Source organism: Anneissia japonica, unplaced genomic scaffold, assembly GCF_011630105.1.
Source record: "Anneissia japonica isolate Jap-2015-1 unplaced genomic scaffold, ASM1163010v1 scaffold737_len1565949_cov176, whole genome shotgun sequence".
Taxonomy (NCBI): Eukaryota; Metazoa; Echinodermata; class Crinoidea; order Comatulida; family Comatulidae; genus Anneissia; species Anneissia japonica.
Window position 1 is genome coordinate 698,430 of NW_022741618.1, and position 8,160 is coordinate 706,589.

Below are 8,160 nucleotides of genomic sequence, written 5' to 3' on the forward strand. Positions count from 1 at the left end.
TACGTAACACATATACTTTGCATGTGTTCATCGGGAAGATTATGAAACAAAATGGACGGTGTGTACCACGTGACTTTCGTAAACCAAGGAGCGGAATGTCGCAACTCTTTATATATATGGCTCTGGTCTTGTGATATAACGTGCGCCCTCTATACTGTCTTACGAAAATCGCGCAAGTTGAGAGGACGATATTAATTTTGCGTGATTAAAACCGCCATTATTAAATATTTAAAAAATCTACTCAAGTGCTTTTCTACTCAAGTGAAATGCAAGTGTCTCGATGCATAATATTGTAACTCGCGTAACTAAAAGCAATTAAATGTTACTCCATCGCCTTATAACATGATTGCCATTATTGTGCATCATATTTGTCGTGTGGCGACTGGGGAGAAATTGACTTGATAAGAGGAAATAAGTAAAGTAAAATTCAATGTGTGTCAATGCATTTTGTGCCAATAAATCACGTAATGTCGTACCGTATTAATTGAAACTGACATACTGACTCAGAAAAAAAAGGTGCTGCTACAAGCCCTTGGGCACATATGGGTAAAGTGCAAGTCGCATGCGGCCCGACAACGAATTTTTTGTGGCCAAAGAAAATGAAATAAAAACCTTGTGTGTGCGGCCCGCCAACCGACATTGGCTAGAAAACACTTTGTTTTAAGGCCCGACACCGATCATATGTAAAAAGGAACATTAAAACTAAGAATAAACTGGTGTAAAAGCAGTGCTTGGAGATTTTTGGAAGGTCGCTGGAAACATTCAAGTTTGGGTGCGGCCCTCGTTGTTAAATCGAAAATTTGGCTCTCCGACCGATTTTTATGCCCACCCTTGCCCTAGGGCCTATATGTACAATATTTCGAAAAGTTCGTTCATCGTCAGTACTAGTAACAATTATAGCCGGCATTCATAATTCATCAAAATCATTACCCATTTAGGAAATTATTATTACAAATTATTATAGGCTTTTATGAAATCCGATAATAAGTGGATGATAAAAATCATCAAAGAATATCCTAATATAATTATACCATTATGAGTGGACTATGTAATATTAGCTTTCCGATATAGGCCTATACATAATTATGCCATTAGTTTAATTAAAAAAAAACGCCATGATTAAACATTAAAAAAAAAATTCTACTCTCTATTCGTGGTTTTCCATTTCTGAAGCCGCTCATTCAGGTGGATCCAAAGAAGGACGTGCCCCGTTTTGCTACTGCCGCCTGTTTCTACAAAAAGAAAACATATACAAAATGTGTACAATGTTTTGTAACAGCATAAATTGTACAGTGGACCGTATTCGCGCGAATAAGAGCCCCGTTTGAATAAGCGCCCCTCCTAACATGAAAATTTCCTTAAGCACCCCGTTTAAATAAGTGCCCCTGTTTGAATAAGCGCCCCTCAGAAAGTGCAAAAAAAAATATTTTAAGCGCCCGGGTGCTTATTCGCGCGAGTACGGTACACATTTTAACATTATTAAATACACTGTATAAAGCCGGTTTTCCACCAGGCGAATTTATTCGCGCCAATCGAAAGTGTCGGTTCATGCGCATTCACATTCCCTAGTATCGGAGTTTTTGCGAAGCGAAAAAATGCACAACCAATCAGAGCACAGGAAGCGAACCGACGCTTTGATTCGCTCGAATAAATTCGCCTAGTGGAAAACCAGCTTCATCTAAAATTAAATCCTGAAAGTTTAAATAACTAATATTGCCCTCTTTCTCATGATATGGAAAGAGGATAGCCTGTTTGCCCAATATATTCTGTATTATTATAATGTAGAATACTATATTGCGAAAGTAATTTCCGTACAATCGCATCACAGTCGCGTCGCTACAGCGTCGTTTTCATTTCTATTTTCACTGTAACCCTTGCACTGCGTAGCTGTCCCCGACTCAATCTTGAACGCGCCCTTATTCAACTGACCAATCATCGTCGCCAAAAGAGTCTGCGATACCGTGTAGCGATTTTTATGGAAACCAAGCTTTAACGTTCACTGATCTTTTTATTTAGAATGCAAAAAAAAAGGGGCATTTTCGGACATTAAGAGTGTGTAGTATTTTTCCAGAGACAGGGCCCCCGAAGATCCTTAAAGGCTCGGTTTCCATACAATCGCTCCGCTACTACTGCCCCAGGTAAGGCAGTCGACACAGAAACTGCTTCATTTCTATGCTGTCGCCCTCACCTGGCTCTGCTGTGAGAAATCGTGCCCCTTGATTTTATGAATTATCTACCCTTGCTGTGCTCATGAATAGTTTGCTTTACATTTTTTTTTATGTAATGGAAAGGGAATGGCAGGATAATAGGGAAACCTCGCAAACTTGTGACAACGATAGCGAATATGAATACGTCATCTTCATTGTCATTCGTGCCTAAAACCTTAACAATCGTTAATTCATATAAAAGTCATGGATCTCCAACGTTGTGACAGATATGTTAAAAATACTGTTGAGATGAATTGACTAAAGACATTATGACGTAACCGTAATCGTTATTGTTTTCGTGAACTTGTGAAACCTCTCTAATTGAATTATAATACGGTACCTTCCAATGTAAGGACATGTAATCTAATTAATTCCTCATATTGGAAGGTACCGTATTATAATTGCATTATAATACGGTACCTTCCAATATAAGTACATGTAATCTAATTAATTCCTCATATTGGAAGGTACCGTATTATAATTGAATTATAATACGGTACCTTCCAATATAAGGACATGTAATCTAATTAATTCCTCATTGGAAGGTACCGCATTATAATTGAATTATAATACGGTACCTTCCAATATGAGGAATTAATTAGATTACATGTCCTTATAAAAATCAAAATTAACTATACAGAGACTAGGGTGGACTTGTATGTTGGTGATGCAGATCTTGCCTTAAAAACCTTTGAAACAACTACAGCTTGATTTCCATATCTACACTGTCGCTACAGTGTGTTGTACTGCGTAGTAGCCCCCCGACGCAATCAGGAAGGCTCCCCGATTCGACCGACCAATCAGCATCGGTGATTGCTGCCAAGCTTTAATGTTATTCATCCCATAAGCCTCATAAAATGATTAACTGTTATTGTGCTTCATTTTTGTCGTGTGTTGACTCGTGAGGTAGGCCTACGTCTTCGAAATAATGAAGGAAATAACGATAATAATGATAATAATAATAATAATGATAATAATAATAATAATGATAATAATAATAATAATGATAATAATAATAATTATGAAGATAATAATGATGATGATGATGAGTTTGTCTTGAACCCACCAGGTACCCACTTGTGTGGAGAGAGGCAACCGTATGGTACCGTAAAGTGCCTTGCCTAAGCAAAATAATGTGAAATACAAGTGTCTCGATGCATAATATTGTGCCGCTAAGTCACGTAACTAAAAGCAACTAACTGATACTCCATCGCTTTATAACATGATTGCCATTCACTGTATTGTGCATCGTATTTGTCGTGTGGCGACTGGTGAGAAATTGACTTGATAAGAGGCAATAAGTAAAGCAGTGATGGTGCCAGGACCAGGGAAAAGCGTGAAAATGTTCAAAATCATGAAATAAAAAATTATTCGTAGCCCACTATATAATATATGGCATAACATTACAAAATAAATGTGCATAAGTCAAGGATTGCTTACGTGTAGGTGTGAAAACCTAAGAGATTAATCACCAGATAAAGGCTAATCTTTTTTTCCAATTAGCCATGGATCTCGACCTGCAATGCCGACGGGGGGGGGGGGGATGGTGGGTTAGTGGAGCGAATCGAGTCTCATTTGACTGGAAGCCACGGATATTTGACGAATTATGGCGAATTTTTATTACTTATTTTGATAGGCATCGAGTTACTATAATATGACTTCATGTAAGCTATGTCTTCTAATGTCGAAATCAGCTTCCAAAACCAAAACCTTTTGAATAAAACAGGAAACAAAGCGTATGAACGTAACCATCTAATTTATTTTCAAATCCTCATTCTTGAAAGTGATATTTTACATTTTGGAAATTTTACATGAAATTGGTCAACCACGCTGTCATGGCCGAGATTGCTTCACCAATCACGATGAATTTCAAGCATCATGAGGCTATCCTAACGAGCATTTGTCATAACAGAACGCAAATTATTTTTAATTAATCTCATTGAACTATTATTATTATTATTATTATTATTATTATTATTATTATTATTATTATTATTAATAACACAAATAATTTAATGAAAACAATGTGGTGGCTAAACGAACATTACATGTAAATATTTTTTTATTTGTTTATTCCCCGACAAAATTTACTCGTTTCCCGACGGTCGGGGGGAGGGGGTGCTATGCTTCCCCGACGGGGAGTAAAGTAAAATTAAATGTGTGTCAATGCATTTTGTTCCAAATAAGTCACGTAATGTATTAATTGAAACCCAAACCACTAAACCCTATAGTCATCATCATCATCATCAATATTAACTTTGACATACTGACTCAGAAAAAAAAAGTGTTACAAGCCATGATTGTGATTTAATATTTCGAACATTATTCGTTCATCGTCAGTACTAGTTACAATTATAGCCTACATATCATAATTCATCAAAGTCATTACCCATTTAGGAAATTACTATGAAATCCGGGAATAAACAGACGATACAAATCATCAAAGAATATCCGACTATAATTAGGCCTACCTAATTATGAGTGAACTATATATTAGTAAAAAAAGTACAACTATCATCATCATTATTCACAATTAATTCGTTTTAAATGCCATGAGGAAGCTTTAAACTAGCGGGTATAAAAATAAGAATTGCTCAATGAACGACGTGTGACCATTTTATGTTCTCTACAAAGGTCAAGTGCTCTCATACGCATTATAAGACCCTTAGCTAGACTTCCTTAACTTGAAAGGGACCAGGATATGTGTGTGGTAAAACCAGTGGTAATAGGAGTGTAGGAGGTAAGCACGCCCTCCCAAAACGTTCAACATCTCCCCACTGGACATTTTTGTAGCAAAACAAAATACCCTAAAGTATATAAAACGACTGCTCACTACTCATACCACTTTATTTTTCCAGCAGCGCCCACTCATATTATCATCGAGCCCTCCCACTTCACCTTCTCGGCCCCCATCAGCCCCTCCCCCCCATTTCAATACATCTATGATAATTCACTGGGGAAAACTCGAAAATACCACTCTCAAATTTAAAGAAACTTTTTTCAAATAGTCTTAATTTGACACGAATGTTCAATTTTAAATACATCATTTTTTTAATGAGAGAGAGAAAGGGAGAGAGAGCAAATATTCAGAGAAGAGAGTCCACACCCGGAAATAGCATTCTCAGACTTAAAATATTTATTTTAAAGTGTGTTAATAAGAAAGGGGAAAACTGCAGGCCCGGCACTATACGTGCAGAGGCGTAACCAGGGTGCAGAACAAGGCACGTACCCGGGGCGCCGAACTGATTGGGGCGCCAAATATATCATGGACAAAAATATATAGGGATTCCAGGTGAGAGTTTTTGGCAGAGTTGACTCAAGTCTATAAATAGGGCCTATAAATTATAGCCGAGTAGATAGGCCTATGTTGAATGTCCACAAGCTCAGGAAAAAAGAATCTTCCCGGCGCCAAAACCCTTAATTACGTCCCTGTTTACGTGACGTAATTACGTTCTAAATCTTACCGTCATAGCGCAATCGAAAGCTCCGCGTAATCGTCGCGCGAGTACATACCACTTTAATACCCCTTTAAAACAAAACATTATAGTTTAGCGTCGCGTTCAACGTGTATAACCCACTGGCAACGAATTAAAGTTAATTACAGAATGCATTATAAACGCTATATGTTTCCTCATAAATTTAACTATTTCGAGCATTCATGTTTTTCCTTCTATAGTAATTCCGGCTGTTGAACACAGAACAACTATCGGACATTTTAAAGCGATTCATGGTAATTAGTCAGAAGATGGTGCATGCCAAAGAGCTATCCGGATTGAGAAGCCCGCCTGGGAACGATTCGGGATTAGCGGTTTGCTGCGCAAATGGATAAGTTGAGTAGAGCTGGGTATTTCAGCCGAGTCATTTGATAGTTGTTTTGTTCATTTTCAGTGTCATATATGCACGGATCATTTTCTCATTTTAATTCACATATTGGGTTTAGAATTTTAAAAATTTAGTACTGAAAAGTGCATTTTGATGGATTTATTCATAATTTATCTTGTGTATGCGTATGCAGGAGTGTTTCAAGGGAAATGACGGTTACAAATTTTCCCTTTCATTCTTGTGGGGTTTTTTTTCTCTCGTTTCTAATGAAAGCGGTATGCAAAACGTATACTATCAATATTATTCAATTAAATTATTTGAATGATGACGTCTCAGTGGTAAATAATCTTGGCCGTTAGATAATTCTTCGAAACCATTAAGAATATTAGATGGATTTTAAAAGATCTGGCTCAAATTTCAAATTATGTGAAGAAGGTTTTAGTTAATTGAAACTCGTATTTCTATGAGCTTGGATTTCAAAAACGAAATTGGAGGATGGAAAGCTTAGTAGAGCTTACAGGGCATTATCAGAAGGGTTTTTTTTCTAAATAGTGTTAAAAGACCTGTGTTTATCAGGACGAAAACGATGTCTTACAATTTTGTTTCAGTTTTACATATTAAACACACCCAGTACTGAAGTTTTCACTAGTGGCGGTGTTTCGAAACACTAAAGATATTTCTGATGTTCTTCATCCTCATCGTCATCATCATCATCATCATTTCCGTCATCATCATCATCATCATCATCATCATCATTATCATCATCATTATCATCATCATCATTATTATTATCATCATCATCAGCTTTAATACTCGACACTGAATTCAGTGAAATTCTTAGGAGTGCCACGACGCGTCATTTTTATGACGATCCGTTCATACTACCACTGATAATCAGCAAGGTCGTCTAGCGTTCATAGCAGGGGAGGATTTGGGTGGGTGGTGGTGGTGGTGGTTGGCTTTTTTTGGAAAGGAAAAAAAAGGAAGAAAGAAAGAAAGAAAAAGAAAAACCTGATCGCCCAAAAAGCCTCAGAGGTTATTTTTGGGCGTCTAGAAAAAGTAAATTTCGCAGGTGCATGCCCCGAACCCCCTACGGTGGTGTTGTCTCGATCGGCCACACCCTTTCGGACATCTCTGGATCCGCCCCTGCATAGGGAACGGAGTTGGATTAGTCGGCCGACGTAGGAGCAAGAAGTAAATCTCGTTTTGCATTTCCTTTATGATTTGTGCTTTCTCCATTTCATAAGTCCTTTTCAAGACTTGACCTATCAAAAGAGAAGGTCAAGTTGCTTTCATTATAGTGCGATAATATTTCTTGTTTGATGTGGAGAATACTAGTTTTATTTTTATGGTTGAATTTTCAAATCTGGTTGTATGAGTTATATGTATAATCCTATTTAGAAGCAAACATTTCTTTTCTCCCCGACAAGTTGTGGTTTTTCTTCCAGATGGAGTGGGGTGGCCAGTTCTCCCCGACGGGGGTCCCCGGCCCCCACTGGCGCCACCCCTGGTATAATTGTGTATAGAAAAATGATATGCGGTTTGCTCAAGCAAAACTTCTTTACGTTTTGTGTAATTAATTGTGCATTTCCGATTTGTGTCCTCTTCCTCATCAGCCTGTTTTCTTTTAAAACCATTTGTAATCATTTTTCTTAGGAGGATTTCAATATTCTGATATTTTTTTACGACAAATCTTTATTATTTTTGTATATATGTAGTGTTTATTATAGTTTTAAGCTAACATTATCTGAAAGCTCTTTTGTAATTAAGCTGTTTTTCTAACAGTCATTGCGATATTTGGGTAGCGCAAAGTGAGAACGGTTTTAGCTATCTTATTTCATTTCAGTGACTCCACAAAACAATGTCAACAAAATCACTAAGGATAACAAAAAAAGCACAAAAGTGCTTATTTCCACTGTGAAAAAACATAAAGTTGCATAAACAGTAATTAATAAATATATGACAGCTTGAATGTTGTCATAACTTATACCGGTAGATAGGTAATAATACGCACACAAAATGTATTTCTTTATAGTTTTTGAAATGATACATTCATAAGGCATTACGTATTTTTCTTCAAATTAAATTTCATTTTGAGAAATATATTACAGTCTGGAGTTTTTTTTCTTCA